Raw genomic sequence first — 22,214 nt, 5'->3', positions numbered from 1 at the left:
AAAAGATGAACATGGGATGTATTCACTCATAATTGGTTTCTAGCCATAAATAAAGGTCACGGAGTGTATACCTGGTGAACCTAAAGAAGCTAAAGAAGAAGGTGAACCCAAGAAAAAACATATAGTTATCCTCTTGCCTAAGGGAAGTAGATAAAATTGCCGGGGACAAAAATATTATTTTCATTTCAAATTAATATTTTATACACTTTAAGAAAGGGAACTTTTCAGAAAATGAAACACATTATAGCTTTCCCAAGAGACTGCTCTAGGGCAGATAGGTTTATCGCAAACTAATTCTAAATAGAATATTCTCGGTTTGGCCTCTAGAAATTCTGTCTACCCATGTAGGGAGCTGTTGTGGAAACAGCGAGTAGTTATGGTATTTCAGCTCATTCAGAGCGATCTGCCAGTAGGACAGAATCTGACATCTTGTCTACAATAAAAAAGCTCAGTGAGGGCAGAAGAGACAACTCAGGGGAGCATCCACTGCACAAGCGTGAGAACAGAGCTTTGTTGGCTCCCTGGCACAGGTATGAGAAACCTATCATGCTCATGCCTGTCTGCAACCCTAGCACAGAGAGGAGGGTGGAGGCCAGAGGATCCCAGAACTCACTGGCCAGACAATCTAACTAATCAGTGAGTCCTGGGGTCAGTGAGAGAGCCTGTCATTAAACACGGGATGAAAAATAATGAAGGAAGACACTTGACGTGGATATTTGGCCTCCACATGCACGCACACATGTGTACATGCACCCCCCCCCTCTCTCTCTCTCTCACACACACACACACAGGTGCATATGCACAGATACATTACAGACAGAGACACAGCAACAAAAAGTTATGTGGCATTTATGCTTTATCCACAAATTCACTAACTCAGTATGGAAACTGCCATTCTCTCCAGAAAGCATACTCTGTCAGAAACAGAGAAATATATTTATTTTTACAGTGTCAAAATTTGCTGATAGCAATCAATTCACCAGGGATGGCGGTTTCATTGGTAGCAATTTGCCAGATACTCCCACTTTACTTGGTATCCACAGCCTAGGAAGCAAAGAAAAGCTTATTTATTACTGTCTTCATTGTTAACAGTAATCATCACACCATACATTACAAGTCATGCTGTAAGTATATCTATATAATGTATATACAGATGTCAGAATGACTACAAATAGTAAGAGCCTAGGCATTTAAAGGAATGCTGAAAAGCAAGAGAAAAGCTGGGAAAGGGAGAGGGGTGTGGAGGGGTTTGTAGGCCTGAGATAACCAACCAGGTGGAGAACTTGGCAGAATCTCTGAGGCTGCCATTCCCCAGAAGTAGAGGAGAGCTATATATAGTGAATCTGGCCACAGAGCAGAAAGGGCATGGCATGATTCATGCACAGAAGTATGGGCACATAGACAGCAGATCCAGTCTGGTGACGAGGACAGGCCGTAGCAATTTGAGGAGGCGATGTGAATGAATTTCCAGGAAGACGCTGCGTGGGCAGAGGCTGATTAGAACCGCAGTGTTGTAGCGAGGGCAGTTGTAGGTGCAGAGTCTAAGTACAGTTTTATCTTGGGATATCTTTAGCCCTGTCAACAGTCATTCTTTGCCTACCTGTGAGTTGTACTTAATTAACACTCTACGATTATCATGCCCAAATCCTTGGAAATGTATGAAGTAACCTCTAGTTTACACCAATCAAAGCATAGTGTCACATAGCATCTGAACCTAAGGCCCGATATTTCCTTCTTAGCTCTAACCACCCACCTGGTGGAGCCAACCAATATATTTGAAAACTGTTTTGATGTATGGTTTTCTTTACTATATAAAAAAAACTTTATCCAATTGCTTCCTCATTGGACCTTGAAATTTGGAGTAATCCAAATCTGTGTTTACAGGCTATAGTCACTCATATTTACCTCCATAATAAACTAACCTTTGTCTCCTTCGAGGTAAGACATACCTTTGTTTAACATCAGCAGCAGGGATGGAGTCAAGACAAAGTCCCAGGGATAGTGGGGATTTCTCTGCCTGTTGACCTCTTAATATATATGCATCAGGTGATCAGATGACAGGTGATGTAAAATGACTCTTCTTTAAGGGGTCTGGATAAGAGAGTATGTTCAACAAATTGCTGGATATGGTTTTCTTGATATGATTTGAATGTTTCTCTTCAGTCTCAATTCACTCCAATAGGTTTACAAAGTGGCACCCTTTTTATTTCCAAGAATAAAATACTTATTCCTCTGTTATATGGTGGTGTTGCCAGACGCGGTGGGGGGGGGGGTGTTCATATATCTACCCAAATACAGGGTCATCCTTTATCCTCAAAATGTAATCAAAAGCTGCTGGAGAAATATAATTTTCCCAGGGCATATACAGTTGAAAAAACAATGCTTTGCACAATATTGAGTAATTTGGGACTGACAAAGTCTGATTTCAGCAATGCATCACCTGGGGTACCTTTATTAGCTACAGAATTAATGTGTACAGGGATCTTTTGGCTGTGTCTATTGGTGGTAGAATTGCATTCATTACTACTGCCTTACTGTTTCTGATGTTGGAGTGTAGAGCACACATACATGTATGTAGGTGCTTATGTCTTACATAGCACTTTTTATTATTTTGATATTGGGTACCATTTATCCCAGGATGTCCTTGGGAGTACCTCATCACCTAAATGCTGGAACTATAAGGTGTGCCACCATGCCCAACTTTATGGAGTGATGGGGTATTGAAACTGGAACTAGGCAAGAAACATCCCCTACAACTGCTCACTCTCTTTCTTTCTCTCTCTCTCTCTCTCTCTCTCTCTCTCTCTCTCTCTCTCTCTCTCTCTCTTTCTTTTTCTTCCTTCATTTGTTTCTTCCTTTTTTTGTTCTTCTTTCTTTGTCCTTGCTTCCTTTTTTGTAATAGTAGTGATGAAAAAGACTTGTTCATAAATTAAACAAGGGTTGTATCACGGAACTACATCTTCAACCCTTTTTGTTCCAGGGTTTTCCCTCCAAGAAGTTTGTCATTATAACAGTAAAAGTCATTAGGAGGATTCAATAGTTCATTAGAGAACATGAAGTATGCATTGTCTGATGTTAAGATTCCACAAGTGGACGAACTACATTGAAGCTTATTGTCTTCCAATGAAGAAACCTCTTCGTTTATAATCCTTTGTATTTGTCTCGAAGAAATTGAAAGATTTTTAAAGAAGAGAAATATATTACCAAATTATTAGTTGTCACATTATAACGTCCAAAATCAGATTTAGTAAAAATACTGAATACTCATATAAACAATTACATTTGAAGAGAAATTGAAGTCTGAAAACTCAGTTAATATGTAAATGCTTCAATTAATTTCAAAATGGCTTCATTATCTCTCCATGCCCCCATACTGCTTTAATTTTTCGTTTTGAATTGAAATTCTTGGTTGTAATTAATTTTTGGAAAGATGCTATGTAGGATTATAAAGAGCATACATTGTATTGTTTTGTATAAGTTCTGTTCAAGGAGCAATTAATTTTCACGGAAGAGTATAAGAAAATTCAATGAAAGGCAGTGCTGACTTTGTTCCTGCTTTAATCCTGAAGGAACACTGAATGTTAATGTACTACTTCATTGCGTTCACGGAGTACTGGGATTTTATTAAGAAATCCCTCATGCCATAAAATTGTTCAGTACTGTATTACAACAACAGCTAGCCCTAAAACCTCGTTTAATTTCTTCTGGAGACCTGACACTGTCAATTACATCTTTTTTGTTCTCCAACATGAGGTTTACTTTGTTCTTGCCCTGAGTGATCATTTATGTACTCTGTCTCTAAGAGTGCATTAAAGAAGTGGAATGCATTAATCAGATGCGTCTGAAGAGAAGGATTTAAAATATTCATAACTTTTTAATGTATAGCAAATGCTCCCCACTCATGAATGGTCCCTTCAGGGAGCTTGTCAATCTATGGATTCATGAATACTCATTTGGTATGTGAGCATTTCTTTTATAAAATGAATAAATGATAATGAAGAGGAAACAAGAAGTTTCCTGAATTGTCCTTTGTCATCCTTCTCTGATCTCTTACAAATCTAGTGGCTGTCTATTCTCACAGTTCTGGAAGTTCATCTGTAATAATCTATCTAGTACCAAAATGGCAGACACACTAGCTTTGTATCTTAGAACCTTGGATCAGTCCTGAAATAGGAGCTGTGAGTGTCTAATCTAAACTATCAAGAGTTAGTGTTTCATAGAGTTGGATGATAGATGTCCTGTGATCACATGAAAGTATAAAGAAGAATTTCCAGGGAGGATACACACACCTTCCACTAACCCTGCTGCAAGGCTGAGTAACCGATTATAACTCCATTGCTATGGGTGGGTTGGACTGCTGCAGGTCCAGAGACTAAATGTAATTTATCCTATACAATTTTTAGGCTAAATGGTTATTCTTTACCCATGTCTGTGCAGGACCTAATAGCCCATTTCTACCTAATTAAAACCATTCGAATGTATTAATTTATCAAAACCCTTGTTTCTATCAACCAGACGACTAAGAACATTACCGACAGCATTTGAGCCCTGTGAAGAGGTGCCTATACCCCGCCTCTGATATTTTGTCAATGTATTTTAAAGTATTTTGATTTCTGGCTTTCTTTCTACTGTTACTTTAAAAATCCATGAAGCTACTTCTACCTTAGGACATGAAATTTGGGACAAAATCTGTGTTTCTGGGCTATAGTGACTCTTATTTGGCTAAAAAAAAAATTCTTTTCTTATTCCCCTTGAGGCAGAAATGATATTTTTGTATTGACAAATGTATTAGATGGTATAAATGATGAGTTTACTTCTTTAATTCTCTGCAACACAGTGACCACCTTGTAGTCAACAGCTATGATATTGAGTGTAAAGCAGATCAGTTTAGGACCAGGCTCAAAATAAGAGGGTTTGTTGACATTTTTCCATATCAGTATTTATGTGTCACTGACTATTTGATTCAACATTACTATAAACTAAAATATTCCATTCTTGAATTAAAATTTTTTCCTATATTAAAAAAAAACCCTGTTCATTTTACTGGCCATGGTAGTGAAACATTTATAAATCCCACTGTTACAGAAGCTGAGGCAGGAGGATTGTGAGTTTCAAGCCAGTATGGACTACAGAGTTAGCTCAAAATTTTCCTGACTTAAACAAGGACATCTTGATTCAAATAACAATAAAAAGCACCAATAAATCATTAATAAATAATTCCCCAACAATATCAATATTCTAATATAGGATTACTGGATTGCATTCATGTGTTTTATGTTCATATTCTCTTCCTCACTGTGTCTTTCCCTTTTTCCACATTCTGTTTCCCTTATACATGAATTCACTACCAAGTCTGGAACTGAGCCTACTTGTCTTGGTGTCTTATTTGCTAGCATTCTAGGCATACACCCTGTGCCCAGGCATGCCTGCTTTATATATTAATAGGTCAAATCTATCAGCAAGAGCAACCCAGCCCTGAGTGTTCACAGCACTGGTGATTTTGAGCATTTAAAAGATTTTTTTGCCCTAAAAAAAAATCCCTCTCTTCCTCTCTCTCTCTCTCTCTCTCTCTCTCTCTCTCTCTCTCTCTCTCTCTCTCTCTCTCTTCAATTTCTCCTCTCCTGCTTCTACAAAACACCATTTACTTCATTTCTTCTATTGATGATCTCTGTGGACTTGTTGGTTGTTGGTCCTTTCTTTTCTTATTCTTGTATGTTTACTATTGTTTTAAGCCTGACATCTTTACCTATTCTAGTAACATGAGAAGTCTGTGATCATTAGTTATCTGCTCCAAATATGTAGAAATCTGCACATATAAAGTAAGAATAACAAAGACAACACATTTTAAAAACATCTTTTCTGTTTTAGGTTAAGTGCAGGGTTGCTCGTTTTCTGTGTTAGAGACATTAAGCATTGGCTATTTCTCGTAATGCTACCTAACATTTCTTGAGCTTTGAGTGTGTGTAAGAATTCACTTACTGCTTCCATAATTTAAGCAGCTGCATATATTTAATTTCTAAAGCTATTCATAGGTCTTGAAGCAGCAGCAGTACAATAGCCTTAATCAGAATTTGTCTCCCTGTTGTCATTACTTACTGTAATTCATTTTCTTTCCTACATTTGTACATTCCTTAAAAACAAATCAGACATTATGTCTCATTAGGAACGTAGCAAAATATTAATTTATGCTTCTGGTTGTAATGTTTCTGAGAAAAATAACTCCGAAATGGGCAGAAGTCAATAATAGGCTCCTCTCCATAATTACCATCTCTTCTCAGAGTAACTTGGAGGACAGAAATCAAGTATCTTCTGAACATGGGAGTGGAAAGGGTGGCTCAGACTTTTCTTACTGAGTCTCAGGCATAATTCTCAACTGAGAGAGTTAGAAATAGGTATGTAGGTGGTCTGGTAATTTGGAAGAGGGAGAAAGAATGACGAGAGGGCATGAAGGTGGTGTGACTATTCTGAAAGAATTGATTGTAGGACTTCTTATCAGTCAGTATTATGACCAGAGTCCTAGTATGTAACCTGTCAGCTCTAACAAAGAGGTATGACAGAATCAACTGTACCTTCTAGATCAGTGGTTTTCAAGCTTCCTAATGCTATGACTCTTCAATACAGTTCCTCATGTTGTGGTGACTCCCAACCATAAAATTATTTTGTTACCACCCCATAGCTGTAATTTGCTCCCTATGAATTATAATAGAAATATTTAATAGGCAGAACTTCTGATATGTGACTACCCAATTGGGTCATAACCCACAGGTTAAGGACGAGTATCAAGAGTCAGAACAGGTAATGGCCAGAGCAATTCCTTTTCTGCAGTGCATTCATGACAAACTTTATGTTGTTTTTCTTAATGATTTCTAGAACAATCAGCCTTTACTGGAGTACTTTGTCCTCTAAGGGTGACTGACAAGTCTATTTTGATCTCCTCTTAAGGAGGGAGCAATAGTACCTTTGTTCTTCGTCAATAAGCCTCGTGGTTTAGGGCTCCTGAAGCCAGGTTTAGATTATTAACTCTCTGAGGAATTTTCAGGAAGTTCCGGAGTCATCTTACCCTCTAGGCCAGAGATAAGACATAGGTCACATTCTTCTGATTAGTACTTAAAATGTCCTGCTGTTGCATTGCTTTTCTGTTACAAGGTGTTGATCATGAGGGAGTGGCTCAGTTCCACTGTCTTCTAGACAGATGTGCTAATGTCTAAGCAACAACAGTAGGTCACAATCTCTCAACTTACCCCCCCCCAAAAAAAAATTGGAGCATTCTCTGATACTACCTAGCTCAGAGCACCCATAGGAATGGAGTTCAAGAATAGCATGAAGACTTGGATTAGAATATATTGTATGAAAAAAATCTGTTTTCAATTAAAAAAAATAGGAAAAATAACATGAAGAGCAGAAGATGCTTTTGGTATGAATCAGCAGCAAGACTTGGGGATTTACAGCAGTATGCCAGTACCATGAAAACCTTATTTTAAAATACATTTATCTAAATAAGGAAGGAATTTAATTAATGAATTTATTTATGTAATTATAAAGAGATTAGTGTGGTATCCTTGCTCTTTTCCAGTGGGTGAATTGAGCAAAAAATTACTATTTACTGAAAGTGTACTCATTATCTTGTATGTTATGCACAATCTCATTCAAACCTCTAATTGGTAAAATTCTTGTTCATCTCATTTAATCTCTGTTTGTCTTTATCGTCTTTGTTCTACTTATCTGCTTAAATGTTATCTTCTTACCTTTTCCAAATAGCCTATTTAAATTTTCAATTCCTACCCTACTCTCCCTAACTTTCTTTATTTTTATATTTTCCTTTATATGTCCAGTGGCCCTTGCCACTTTAAAACACAAACTCCAGAGATCAAGAAATGCCTGGAGTAAATTGACTTGTTGAACCATTTCAGATACTAGCCAGAAAATGCAAGGGACTGGTCCTGGCTAAAAGTCCTATAGTCTCAGCACCAGGTCCAAAGGCTATTTTTTAATAAACTTTGGGGGAGAAAAAAATCACTGCAATCTATACAGGCCATGGATAAGAAGCAGCCACAGGATTATGCAAATGGAGGGAGCTTTAGGAGAGAAAGACAGTCCATGAGAAGCAGTAATTGCTCCTGAGCAGACTGGGGTTAGCAGGCCATAAACTTGATATAACAGCAGTGCTGGCGGTTGGGTGCTGCGTGGCTGTGATGGAATTTAAATCAATGCTTCAATATAAATAGACGTCTTGTTGGTTTCACAGGCAGCTGCTAACTGATTAATTATTTTATCACTTCCTCATCTCACCTTTAAACTGCTGTAATTAAATGTAGGATATCTCAGAATTTTTTCCTTGCACAACCACATCCTTCTATATTATGAACTTTCCTTGTTGATTTCTGATAGTAAGATGTAAGCTCCTTGAGCAAAAGGACTTTTATTTATTTTGAAAATTTCATACATATATGCAATGCATATATCATGGTCTATCTGTCGTGCCTTCCCTCCATCTAGCTCCCCACCCTATTTTCAATATTTCTCCTGTCCTCTTTTGAACTTCAGGTCATCCTTTTTTTGTAATAGACCATGAAATCCGGGTACTATTTCTTACATGTATGTGTGTATGTGCAGGGAGAGGGGTGTCACTCATTGGGGAACAGGCAACTCATGTCTGCTTCCCCCACCCAAAAAAGTGACTCTACATCCCTCAGTAGCCACCATCTTCTGCCATTATCCCCTCATCCAGACTGTATCATCAGGAGCATTCCACCCTCCATGCTAGAGCTTTTGATTCTGATGTTTTTATATTTCTCGTGTTCAAATAGCCATAGTTGCTGTGAGTTCAGGCTTATAAAAGCTACGTCATGCCCAGAATCCAGCCTTTCACATCATTTCTCCTCTTCCTCTGCTTCATATATTCTTTTCAACTCTTCTTCTTTGTTCTCTGAGCATTGTGGGTGGAGGTGGGTTGACGTAAATCTTTCATCTGTTTGTGAGCACGCACAGTTGCTTACTCTCAGCGTTTTTGACAGTTATGAGTCTCTGCGTTAGCTGTGCAATAAGAAGCTTCTTAGATCAAAGTTGGATAAAAATACAAATCCGTGAGCATAAGCATAAGTGCTTAGAAAGGAAGTTACCAAGGTGACCTTTTAGAAAATAGCAATAGGCTTCCTTTGCCACGTTTTTTGATTATGTTTATAATATCAGGGACGAAGTCCCTCCTGTAGAGCAGGCCTCAAATCTGTTCAGGAGAGCAGTTGATTGCCTCCCTTAATAATCTTGCCACTGTAGTAAGTGGGTACATCCTCACTGGCAAGTAATTATTGTAGCATACAGGGACCTGCACTGGAAAAGACTGTGGATATCATTTCACCCAGCAGCCTGCATTGCTCTTTCCAGCCCTGTAAAAGCTTATTAGCCGAGAGTTTCCTGGTTAGTTCAAGACTGATCTTTCTATTTTCTGCACAAAAAAAAAATATGTGTAGCACATGCAGCAATAGGGTCTATTGATCTAGTTATGACCATAATTTTCAGTTAAACAAAAGCACTGGCAATAATTTGTCTTGTTTTGGTCACCTTTTAGGCCACTCTGTTCAATAATTGGTTACCTTTGTCTATCACTTGGATTTTGATTTAATAATGCATGTCTTCTGAGAACACCATTATTTGCCTGCATTGGTTAATGAATTAAAATACAATCAGCATAGTCACCAAAATGCTTTAATATCCCATTAAGTAATGAAAAAAAGCAACTTCCTTGTGGACTAGTTTGATCAATACAAACCCAAATCTGAATTATTGATTTCTCTCCTTGTATTTTTTTAAAAAAAGATTTTATATATTTATTATGTATACAACATTCTGCCTCCATGTATGTCTGCATGCCAGAAGAGAGTGCCAGATCTCATTACAGATGGTTGTGAGCCACCATGTGGTTGCTGGAAATTGAACTCAGGACCTCTGGAAGAGCAGCCAGTGCTCTTAACCACTGAGTCATCTCTCCAGCCCTCTCCTTGTATCCTTTGTCTATAATTTGTGGTGTCTAGCTTGGCTATAGTCATCTGTTGTGTATGTTTAATCTGTCTGTCCCTGTTGTTTGTGTTTGAATATCTGAATCTGTGCCTGTGCCTGACAAAGACTTTACTCTGTATTTGTTAAAGAGCATATAAAATATGGCATGATAAAAGAACAAGGAGTGTTTTATAGAGATCTTTAAAAGAGATTTACAAGGGAAGAGGTTACTTTACTGATTCCATCTGACCCAGAATAGCATTTAAAACTGCTAACAGATGCTGTCAACCTATATCAGCATGTTGCCTCCAACATTTATGGGATATTTGTTTTAAAGTTGCTTTCAACCTGTTGGCTGTTTTCAGAAAATGAATATCATCATTCTCTCTCTCTCTCTCTCTCTCTCTCTCTCTCTCTCTCTCTCTCACACACACACACACACACACACACACACACACATATACACACATTATTCTGAGTCAAGAGCATGGAAGAAGACATAACTTATGATTAAAGCTGTGCATTTATCTCACATTGTGAAAGGTGATTGCAAGGGAAATTCAAGGAATAATAAGGTTGGTTACATTATTCTTTAGGAGACAGGTTAAACTTAACCAGTAGGATATCAGGGTAAGCACATAGTCCCAAATTATCTCAAAACATGTTCCTAATTAGGCTACAAGATCCACCAAAGTTTATTTTCTACTGTCAAGAAATATATGTAGAAAAATGTATCACTGCATTGTATTTATTGATTATAATTGATTTAACTTATGAATTAATAGAATTTTATAAGAATTATATATGTATAATATATATATATATCCTTGGTTTTGTTTAACCCACTCTGCTTCCTCATTTCCCCAACTTCCTTTCCCCATCCCTACTTAAATTTTGAGATTTTAGCATTCCCTCCAACATGTTCTTTCTTATTACATGCACTCCATTTTATTTGTCTTTTTTTTTGTTTTGTTTCAAGACAATTCGTTCCCTTTTTGCTTCTTCATAGACATTTTATTTGGTTAATAATTCTTTGCCACCTTTTTTGTCCATTCCTGTCATTCCACTGCATGCTGCTCCATAGATAACACCTCTATCATTACACTACCAAAATCCCACCTCTCAAGTTTAATATCTCCTATAATACATTCTTCTCCCTAGTATGCCCTCACTGACCTGCTACTAGTTGCTGGATTTTGATATTTACTCCAGGATAAACACAGGAAACTCAAGCTATGAAACTAAGACGCACCCATGAGAAAGAACATGATGCATTTGTCTTTGAGGTCTACAGTATCCTCACGAAAAATAATTCTTCTTGTTCCATTCATTTACTTTTGAATTTTATGATGTTAATTTTATATAGTTTAATAATATTATCCTTTGTATGTATGCACCTCATATCCATTATCTATTTTCAATTTATGGACATCTAGACTGAACCATTTTCTAGCTACTTTGAATAGAATAACAATGGATATTGATGGCTAAGTAGCTCTGAAATAAGATATAAAGTCTTTGATGATTATTCCAAGGAGAAAGATAGCTGTGTAGCATGGTAATTTTTTCTATTTCCTGAGTTCTGAGGTGACTGAAATATTTTCACTTCCACCCACCCATAGTATATAAGGGTTTCCCTTTTGCCACTTTCACACCAGTAGGGTCATTTGTATTCTTTATGACGGTCATTCTGACTCCCATGAGACTGAATCTTAGAGTAAATATCTACATTTCATTGGTGGATAAAGGTATTAAACACTTTGAAAAGTGTTTAGTGGACATTTGTGTTTCTTCTTATGAGAACTTTCCATATTCACAGCCCATTTTATTTTTTATTTAATTTAAAAAAGTTTACATAGTTGCCCCAGTTCCAACACCTTCCCCTTCTCCTTTCCCCACCTACCTCCCCCAATTAAACCTCCCATTCACTTCTCAGAGGTGTTCAGGCCTTCCTTGGGGTGGTAAATTCTGGTAAACCTAGTTGAGGCAGGACAAAGACCCTCACACAAACACTTTAATCAAGGCTGAGCAAGGTATCACACCATACCCATTTTAAATCAATTTGTTTTCTTGATATTTAGGATTGTGTGTTTATTAGTTTGCTTGTTTTCTAGTTTGTTTGTTTGTTTTTATTCCAGACTCTATTCTTCTGTCAGATGTATAGCTGGCAGAGCTATTATTCTCTTATTCTCTTGACTGATTCCTTGACATTTCATTTGCTGTACAGAGCTTTCTTTTTTATTTTAGGAGCACCATTTGTCAATTGTTGATCTTTTATCTGTGCTACCAGAGTCCAATTAAGAAAGACTTTCCCTGTTCCTATAAGTTGAAGTGTGATCCTTGCTTTTTTCCTCCAGAAGCATCTTAATTTTTTGAAAAAAAATATAAGTTAAAATATAATTAAATAATTTGCCTCCTTTTTTTCCTCCCTTCATCCCTGTGCATGTCCTTTTCCCTTGTTATCTCTCAAATTCCTGACCTCTGATTTTAATTTTTTTGTTAGATATGCATATGGGTTTTTACTCTTAAATATATAAATGGAGTCTGCCTAATCTGTATAATATTACTTATATGTATATGAATTCTGGCCTGTGAACATTTGATATTGGGATCATAATGGAAAGATGGGGCAGGAAGATTTTAAAAGCTTGCTTTGAAATTTCACCTTTTTAAAAAATCTCAGAGTAGCTACACTCATGAATTTTCAGCACCATGGCTCCTTAAATAAGACAACAGCACAAAATGCTAAACAAAGGGGGATTCTCTTGGGGCCTCCACTCTAGACAAAGAAATGCAGGCAACCAAAGATAGTGAAAGCGGGTGAATTAGTCTTCTTCCACTATGATCCCAATTTCAAGTGATCACAGACCAGAATTCATATACATATAAGTAGTATTATACAGATTAAGCAGGCTCCATTTAGATATTTAGGAGTATAAACACATACGCATATGTAACAAATGTAGATGTCCAAAACTGGATATATTTTAGCATTTTTAGAAGATCAGGCCTTATGCTAAGGCCCTATTCCTTTGTAGTGGAGTTTTGTGCAGTGTAGGAAGTAAGACGCTCACTTAATTTTTCCGCATGTCGAAATCCAGGTTTACCAGAACCACCTGCCAAAGGGACTATCTTTTCTACAGTGTGTGTCTTCAACATCATTGTCAAATACCACGTAACTATAGTTGTGTGCACTAATAGCTGGACATGTGATTCTGGACTGCGCATCATTGATCTATATATACATCTATTTTTATGCCCGTATCAACTCAGAGAACCCTGCAGTAAAGAAGGCAGGAAGAGTGTAAGGAGGATTGAAGATGTCAATGAATCGATGCCTTCTGGACACAACTGGCTGACTGGCACACATATGAACTCACAGGCTATGCGGCATGTACAGGGTTGTGTGGGTCTGCACCCGGTAGGATCCGGGAACTGAAAGGATAAGTGGACACATACCTCCATGTCTAAGCCAGAAGCTATCTTTAATTGATAACCACTTGTAAAGAAAAATTAATTTTATCCAATGGAGTCTCACTAGGGAAATGAGCTTCTGTTTAGGGTAGGCCTAATACACAATAGTCTATAACTAACACAAAGGAACTCAATGGAGTCTTTGGAGTTTTTTTTTTCTCATAATGTTGTCAGATAATTTTTTGGGGGGTTGGGTATGTTTGTTTCCTACCTTTCATGTCCTTTGTACATATGTAAGTCTTCTGTTTTGTGTTTGATAGCATTCTCGAATATGTGACGTGTGTGTCTCTGCATATGCCTTTCTTACACTTTTATTTTTACTCTTTTTCTTTTTTGGCTGTTTTGTCATGTTCTTATTTGTTTGTTTATTAATTATTTTAATTTATGATTATTCCTTAGATGTTTGTTTGGTGTTTCTAAGAGAGAATGAAAAGGTGTTCTGGGCTGGGTGCAGAGCAAAGTGGGGAGGAACTGGAATTAGAAGGAGAAGAAACCAAAATCAGAATATATATTATGGGAAAAAAACTATTTTCAATAATATAAAAAATGGTAATATGAAAAATGTATTCAATTAACTATTGTTTTGGGAAATTGGCTAGGAATTCCTATGAACATTGTACAAAACTCTGAACCTAAAAATAAACTTTAATTTGCCAAGAAAAGAAAAAATACTATTTTTTTTTTGAGAAATATTTTTTCAAGTTTTGTCACCAATGAGTATTTTTCGGGTCCGAAACACTGTCCCATCATGGGAAGGTTCCTGTTGCTTAGACAGAGAAGCTACACTTACTATGGGTTCAGTTTTTTTTTTTGGGGGGGTGAATATCAGAATTGACTAGAGCAAGTAAGAATTCAATCCAAGGAAGGCAGCCGAGACAATGTCTTGAGAAAAGGGTTTAAATGCGTGGGAATGAAAATAGGAGATGCCATGGATTTTGGAAGAAGAACTTGAAATCTCTGGCAGTACTTGAGATAATAAATGCAGAAGTGAGAAAATGGAGTAGAAGGAGGTCTTCCGATGCTTGGTTTGAGTAAACTGGAGAGTAAAAAAGATACTATGATTTTGCATATAGAATTTATCTAAGATTCATCAGTGTTTTGTTTATTGGTAATATATTTGGCAATATTTAATCACAATTTATTTTGGGAAATATTAGAAATATGTATTTAATTGGAAATAATGGCTATTGCATAGTGTACATTATATTGTACAAGGACTGATAATGCTTTCTTTGTACAGATCTGTTTCAGATGTTCCATCAACCTCTATGTCTGCCCTAATAGAAGACAGTTGAGTCTCATAGCCTCTGTGTTCCAGTTTTTGTGACTGCATGTACATCTGTATCTCTTGGAAAGTGTTATCTGTTCACATGAATAAAGTGGTAGTGAAGGCAAGTAATGTCTTACAACGGTAGTGATGGCAATGACTTTGACCTGTGGTCCTCTAAATCCTTCAGCCATACATAATTATCTGACTTTAAGCAGTGGATGCGTCTCAAGACAGCTGTTCTGCCATTCACATTCTACTTCTTGAGGAAGTTAGTAGCTGTATGAAACTTTCCTTATTCCTTTCCCAATGACAAACCGACTGTCTAGGAAATCATGCTTAATCCAGGCATGAATGGGACAGTCACATCATCCTTCTGAAACCTCAGGGGACATCATGGGAGAGTGGGAGTAAAGAATATAAGAGCCATAGAATGGGAGGACATCTTCTGGGCATGGCATGTCATAACTGGAGGTTTCTCATCCTACCAGGTTTCACTGCTTTTAAAATAAACACACATAGGCTTAATATTAATTCCATATCGTTTGACCTATTAGCTCAGGATTATTATTAACTAGCTCATAAAACTTAAATTAACCAATTTCTATTATTTTGTATTTTACCAAGAGGCTCGTGGCATGTTAACTCACCTCTTGCTTATCTGACAGCTGCTGAAATCTCCCTGACTCAGCCTTCTTTCTTCCTATTTTCAGTTTGGCTTCCTCACCTAGATATATTCTGTCTTGCCAAAGACCAAAGCAGCTTCTTTCTTAACCAATGGTAATAAAACATTCACTGCATACAAAGGGACATCCCATATAACATGTGTATTACCCAAATCAGCTGAGTTGTAGGTATCTTCCAAAGACTTCCACAAGACTCAGCCCATTACGAAGCACACTCCTTGAGAGTCTGTTGGCAATGTATGACTGAGTGAAGGGTGTCATTTTTATGGTGATTTCACCATTGATAAGTGAGCTTTGAATGGAAGCTGCTCTAATTAAACTCAGTGAGTCATATGCAGAAAGACATAGAAAGTAGGTGGGGAGAGAAGGGTTTCTACGGGACAGTAAGAGGACAAGAGATGGGAACAGGAGGTGAACATGGTTGAAATGCATTACATACCTGTAAAACACTGTCATAGAATAAATATACCTGACAGAAAATAAGGTTATACAAAAATCAGATTTAAATCTGGATTTTTTTTTTCTGGAAATGTCACATGTCTCCTTTCATCTCCCATTCCTGACCTTAAATTTTAGTTTTCCCACCTCATTCTTTTCTGACGTTTTGTAAGTGAAAAAAAAAATGTTCAACAGAACCAAAGGAAGAATTCCACAGTCTGTTAACTAGATTCTCAGCATGGAATCCAGTGTGCACCACACCCCTGCACATCTTGTGTTCTGCAGCATGAAATCCAGTGTGCACCACACCCCAGTGTATCTTCCTGTTATGCAACAACATTTTAATAGTTTCTTCTATCTGTGGAATCAGTCCTGTTGTCAGAGGGTAGACTAGGAAGTATGAAATGTTATTAACCATGAAATGAAACCACATATTCACCTACTTGCTTCTGTTTTTGGCAGACGGAATGCTGTGCACGCTTAGATGTCTGACATTCTAATATTTAGTCTCTTGAGAAAGCATCCTTTTATGTCCTAGCTCTAGGCTTGAACAAACAGAATAAACATCGCATGGAAAAGAACAGAGAGATATATTTATGGAGGCTGATCTTATAGTTCAAAAGCATACTCACGAATACAGGTGTAGAAAACACGCTTTTCCCTTAAAGGATAACTTTGGTTTGTAATGGAGATCTGGTCTGTAGGGATTAAACTACAGAACTCTACAAACTTTCTCTGTGTTAAGGTACTACTTCACAAGTTGTGTTTTCCTGCATAACAAATAGAAAGGCTATGTAGGAGGAGAGTTCTTTCACTGAAAATGATGATAAGATTTGCCCAGATTTTATCTGGTTTTTGCAAACTGGAATTTGTCTTTAAAAGGTATAAGGTGAGAATAATGAGAAAATAAAATATTAGAGTAATATGTTACTTATATGAAGGGAAAACAACTTAGATTTTCTGGGAATACTCATGCAACAAGCAACTGCCCTGTGCTAGGAATCAGGGGTCAATATTCATTGTGTATTGTTTTCCAATGTAGTAGCTTCATTTACTTTGCAAGATATTGTATTAGTTCCTTTTACTGAGATTTGTCTCACTCCCTAGGATAGCCTATTCTTGAACTCACGATCCTCCTGACTCAACCTGCTGAGATTGTCAGTGTAGCACATCATGAACAGGATTATTTATAAATTTGTCTTTTGCTATCCTGGCTTGGTGTGCATGGATTGTCTTCTGAGAAACAGAGGACAGCTTGGAATGGATTTAGTTCATGGTGGGGTGTTTTCCCAGTAAGTAGGCACTGTGAAGGCAAATTTTTCTCTATCTTCTTTTTACAATCCTTTAAATCCTTTAAATCAATAACTTTTTTACAATCCTTTAAATCAATAACTATGAGAAGTCATCCTTTTGGTAATAAAGAGGGCAAAGGAATTCCAGATTGCAGAGGGCCCATAGGTTGAATAACCTTGTTGATGGCCCTAAGATCTGTCACCATTCTCCATTTACCTGATTTTTTCTTAACCACAAATACAGGAGAATTCCAAGGGCTGGTAGATTCTTCTATATGTCCAGCATCCAATTGTTCTTGTACCAGCTGTTCTAAAGCCTGTAACTTTTCCTCAGCTAAAGGCCACTGCTTTGTCCATATTGGTTTCTCAGTCAACCATTTTAGAGGCAAGGCTGTTGGTATCTCTGAAGGGACATCAATTGCTTGTTCTTGTACAGCCTGAATGGCCAGTTTTCTCCGTTTTTAATATCTTTTAATATTATTCTCAGAAATATAGGCTCTAGAAGTAGCAGGAATGTTAATTTCGGTATTCCATTGTTGTAATAGGTCACGACCCCATAAATTCATTGCAATATTGGCTACATATGGCCTTAATTTTCCTATTTGTCTCTCTTTTTTTCATTTAACTGCTTGACCCATTTCTATCTAGCCTCTTCTAGGCTAACTCTTGCACCTGGACTAGCCCATTTCTAGTAATGTGTGTAAGCACCCCAAGGTGCGCTTACCGGGAAGATTCTAGCCTAAGTCCATCGTGGGTTGGAGCTGCCTGGGAGAGCAGAGCATGGTGTCTCTGCTCCAGAGAGCAGAGCTGTCCGGTCCCTCTGGAAGCAGAGCAGAGTCTGACCTCACTTCCTCTTCCACCCAGCATCCTATTCTGTTTATTCCACCCACCTATGTTCTAAGCTATGAGGCCAAGCAGTTGGTTTATTATAAGTAACCAATTACCTTCCTCCATCAATTAAGATTTTGTGTTTCTTGTGCTTGCTATAATCTTATAGGGGCTGTAGTGATTGAGGAAGGGGTTAGAAGGGAAGGAGGGAGCAGAAAGGGAAAAAGGAGAGAGAGAGAGAGAGAGAGAGAGAGAGAGAGAGAGAGAGAGAGAGAGAGACGAGAGGGAGAGAGAGTTTTTATGTAGAGCATTGTTTAGCCACTTAGTAATTTATTTATTTCAGCGCTTGCTACTTTTCAGCAATATTTCAGGTCTGAATTAACTACAGTGAAACTGAAGTAGGTCCTGCCATCAAAGATATCATTTCTGGTAAATAAGCAAGGTATAGGTTAGGGAAGCACAGAGTGAGATGATTGCAACAGTGAAAGCAGAAGAAGGAAGGCAATGAAAACCAAGGGACAAAATTAAAGAGGACAACACTCTGTATATGAATTGATAATATTAGTCTTTGATAATTATTTGAAGCATTAACAAGGTTTTTGCAGGTAAGAAAGGAACACCTGGAAAAGTCAAGGAAAGAAATTTGGGGATAGAAATGATACTGACACGCATGAGCAAGGTAGTCAGGAAAACATAGTTTGTATGTTAAATCAAAGAGCTTGGCATCACTCTCATGTCCAAAGTCACAAAAACTTTAAATAATTCATGCTTATTACATGTTATCAAAGACATTAAGATAACAAGTTATTATTAATTTGTACCTTTATGGTCATACAAGACTCACAATGCCTTTTCTAGTAAGAAAATTTAATTGTAGTCTGCAAAATAAGAATAGTGGGAGCTCACTGGCTTAACATCCACTAGATAATATCAAGTAATAAGCATGCCATGCCAGGAAAGACAACAAGCTAAAATTGCGTTCCATGTTCAAGACATACTTAGGACACAACACACGGTTTGAATGATAGCTATGAATTCTGATTCTTGTTTTGAGGCAAATTACACACACACACACACACACACACACACACACACACACACACACGTGGCTGTTCTCACCGAAAGCAAAGAATCAAATACACCTCCACTTTGCTTTCCTGTGTTCCCTTTTTGCAACTGTCTGGTTATGCTTCATCTTGTTACTTTCCTTCTTCCTTCACCCAATCATTTATTTATTTATGTATGTATTTATTCATTCATTCATTCATTCATTCATTCAAAACAGTACTCATTAAGCATATATTTATTCAATAGGGACCACTGATAAAACAGTGACCAAACCACACATAGTGTCTTTCTTCCTCTAATTGGTTTCAACTGAAAGCCAGAAAAGCTGAGGGATTCACCTGTGCTGGACCGCAACTCTCCAAGTTAAAAAAATAATGATTTTGATATTCATATCAGGTGGAAAGATAACTACAATAAACAACATTGCAAGTTGACATAACTAGTTATTACCTAAAGAAGCAGGAAGGAAGCCAGAAGAACCCTGAAGAGCACCAAGTTCTCTGATCTCTGACTTCCTTCGACAGGGGCATTTCTTTCATTTCAGTAGCTGTTTGTTATTAGGGCCCCTGAGCAGCCAACTTCCCCAAATGCTTCTAATGCTTTACTCAGCATTGCATTTACAAACTTGACATCAGCTTAGAAGTACATAGAACTGTGATATCAGATTTCTACACATTTTTTTAAAATAAATGCATAGCAACATTTAAATAGTCCTGGAATCACTATGGAAATTTACTTTAGTAGTTGCTATAGCAACTGACTCTAAACTTTTACAAAATATATTCTCTTAAATGTCTTGTGACTGTATGAGAACAATGTGATCAGTATCGAAAGAGTCTTTGTTTTCCTGCTCAGTATGTCCTACTTGTTGCAAGTAGCTCCAACTATTTATTAAAAATAACTGAGGCACTTCGCTGATTATCTTTTGAATTTAAATTTCTTTCTGATGGGGATTCAATCTTGGTACTATTGAAATATGACTTTTAATCTATCCGAACAATTAGACACACATTATGCTATCATCAATACTGGGGTTGGCATGGCAAAGAATACAGAATAAATTTATGAAGAAAAGTTTCTACAAAGATCTTATAACTGCAGGCTTGACCATCATAGAATAAACTGTTAATTATGAAACACACCCAAGGGGCACAGAGGATCTCAGATCATACAGGTGTGGATCAACAGTTAGAAGGGTACAGGAAATGTGAAGGTTGTGCTATCTGTGCCTTCTCAGTATCAAAGCATTAGTCTAAAAAGTACAAGGACTTTTCTGTTTTCATATATATCTATATATAGATACAAAATATTGCTAAAACAAAAACATTTTAATAATCTCCAAACTCTGTCATAACACAGAAATCTGGAAGCAGTTGAGAATATTCATTATATCCTAGACATCTTACAGTTATGATCTTATATTTGAACTCACTGACTCTGGCAAAGAATGAGAAGCATTTTCTTTGAAAGGTAATAATTCGGCAGAAATCTGGGATAAATACTAATTCACAATCTCAATTTTTACATTTATTTCTCAGGCTTAAGTTTCTTTGATGGTTACCTATTTAACTGCCTTAGATGACTGTCAAGGTTAGAAGACTTAACTCCCAGTGGCTAGTACACTAAGTTATAACATAAGATCAAGAGGAAGTTTTATCTATAGCTTGTCCAAGGAAGCTTGGTATTACAGGGAAGATTATGGACATAGTCTTTACAGTATTGTTTTATGGGAATGAAAACTATTCAGAAAACTGTGAAAATTAAGATTAATCTCAAGTCTTAGAATTAAGAACCTAGGTGCACTTCTTTGGAGACAACTTCTAGTTTCTGGTATAAGGATGGGGGCTTGTGTCAATTTTCTTCTTGGTGCTATGTCCCCTGGGTATACAAACTACTCTTAATGGTAGGTCCTATGCCAAGCAGTGGCATTTTTGTAATTTTGGAAAGGAGAGGGAGAGAACTGTGCTCACTCACACACACACAAATACACAAAGAATGGCATGTAGCAGTAGACTAGGGGCTCGCTGTATTGAAGGATGCAGTCCTAATTTATCACAACGGTTAATAGAACATCCCTGACACTCTACTTTAGAGTAAAGCTATAATGTATGCCACTTGGGCTTTATTGGAAAATTTCTACAAGATGTTGGATTCCATGCAGGATTAATTATAAACACACAAAAAAAATTGTAATGGTGTGAAAGAAAAAGTTCCCCTCACCTCTCAGCCTCACATGTTTGATTATGTATTCCCCAGTTGGTGGAACTATTTAAGAGGGAGTAGGAGGCGTAGCCTGATGGGAAGAAGTACATCATTGGCTTGTAGGTTTCAAAAGACTTGCAGGATTCCCAGCCTGTAGCTATCTGCATTGTACAAGATATGAGATCTCAGATATGGATTCTAACCCACTGAAACCATACGCCAAATTAGTCACTTTCTTGTATTAGTTGTCTTTAGCACAGCAATAGAAAAGTAGCTAAGAGAGCTAAGACAGCTTATGTAGATATAAAAGAAGTTCATATTTAGGAATCAGCACATCCACTGTTCATTCTTTCTTTATGAAATATGGGTTACTACAGTGACCCAATGCCCAAAGAAATGTGCTACATTGTCCTATAACTCATTCTATATGATAAACACTGTCTTGGTAACTATTCTATTTAGTTATTATAACCCATAACTAAAGCAATTTATAAAAAAAAAGAAATTAATTTAGGACTAACAGTTCTATGCAGTTAGGCCATGACCATAATGGCAGTGGTAATGGCAGCTGGAAGGCAGGCATGATGCTTGAGTAGTAGTCAAGAGCTTACATCTGATGCACAGCCACAAGACAGACAGAGAACAAATAACTAGGAATGGCTATTGAAACCTCCATGCCCTTGTCCAAGGACACACCTCCTCCTAGGAGGCCATACCTCCTAATCCTTTCAAAACAGTTTGATCAATTGTGGGACAAGTATTCACATACATAAGCTTATGGGGGCCATTCTCATTCAAATCACCACAGGTATCCTAAGCAATAAATGAGTAATTTATTTTATTTTATTTTTTTATTGAGAAAAGGAAAAGAAAAAAAAGTTTCCACCTCCTCCCAGCCTCCCATTTCCCTCCCCCTCCTCCCACCCTTCTCCCCCTCCCCCTACTCCTCTCCCCCTCCCCCCACTC

The sequence above is a fragment of the Alexandromys fortis genome, unplaced genomic scaffold, assembly GCF_014885135.2.
Source record: "Alexandromys fortis isolate MF-2015 unplaced genomic scaffold, M_Fortis_MF-2015_v1.1 scaffold_2_26212498_36691700, whole genome shotgun sequence".
In the NCBI taxonomy this organism is placed as follows: Eukaryota; Metazoa; Chordata; class Mammalia; order Rodentia; family Cricetidae; genus Alexandromys; species Alexandromys fortis.
The sequence above is the reverse complement of the archived record's forward strand: the minus strand, read 5'-3'. Positions refer to the sequence as shown.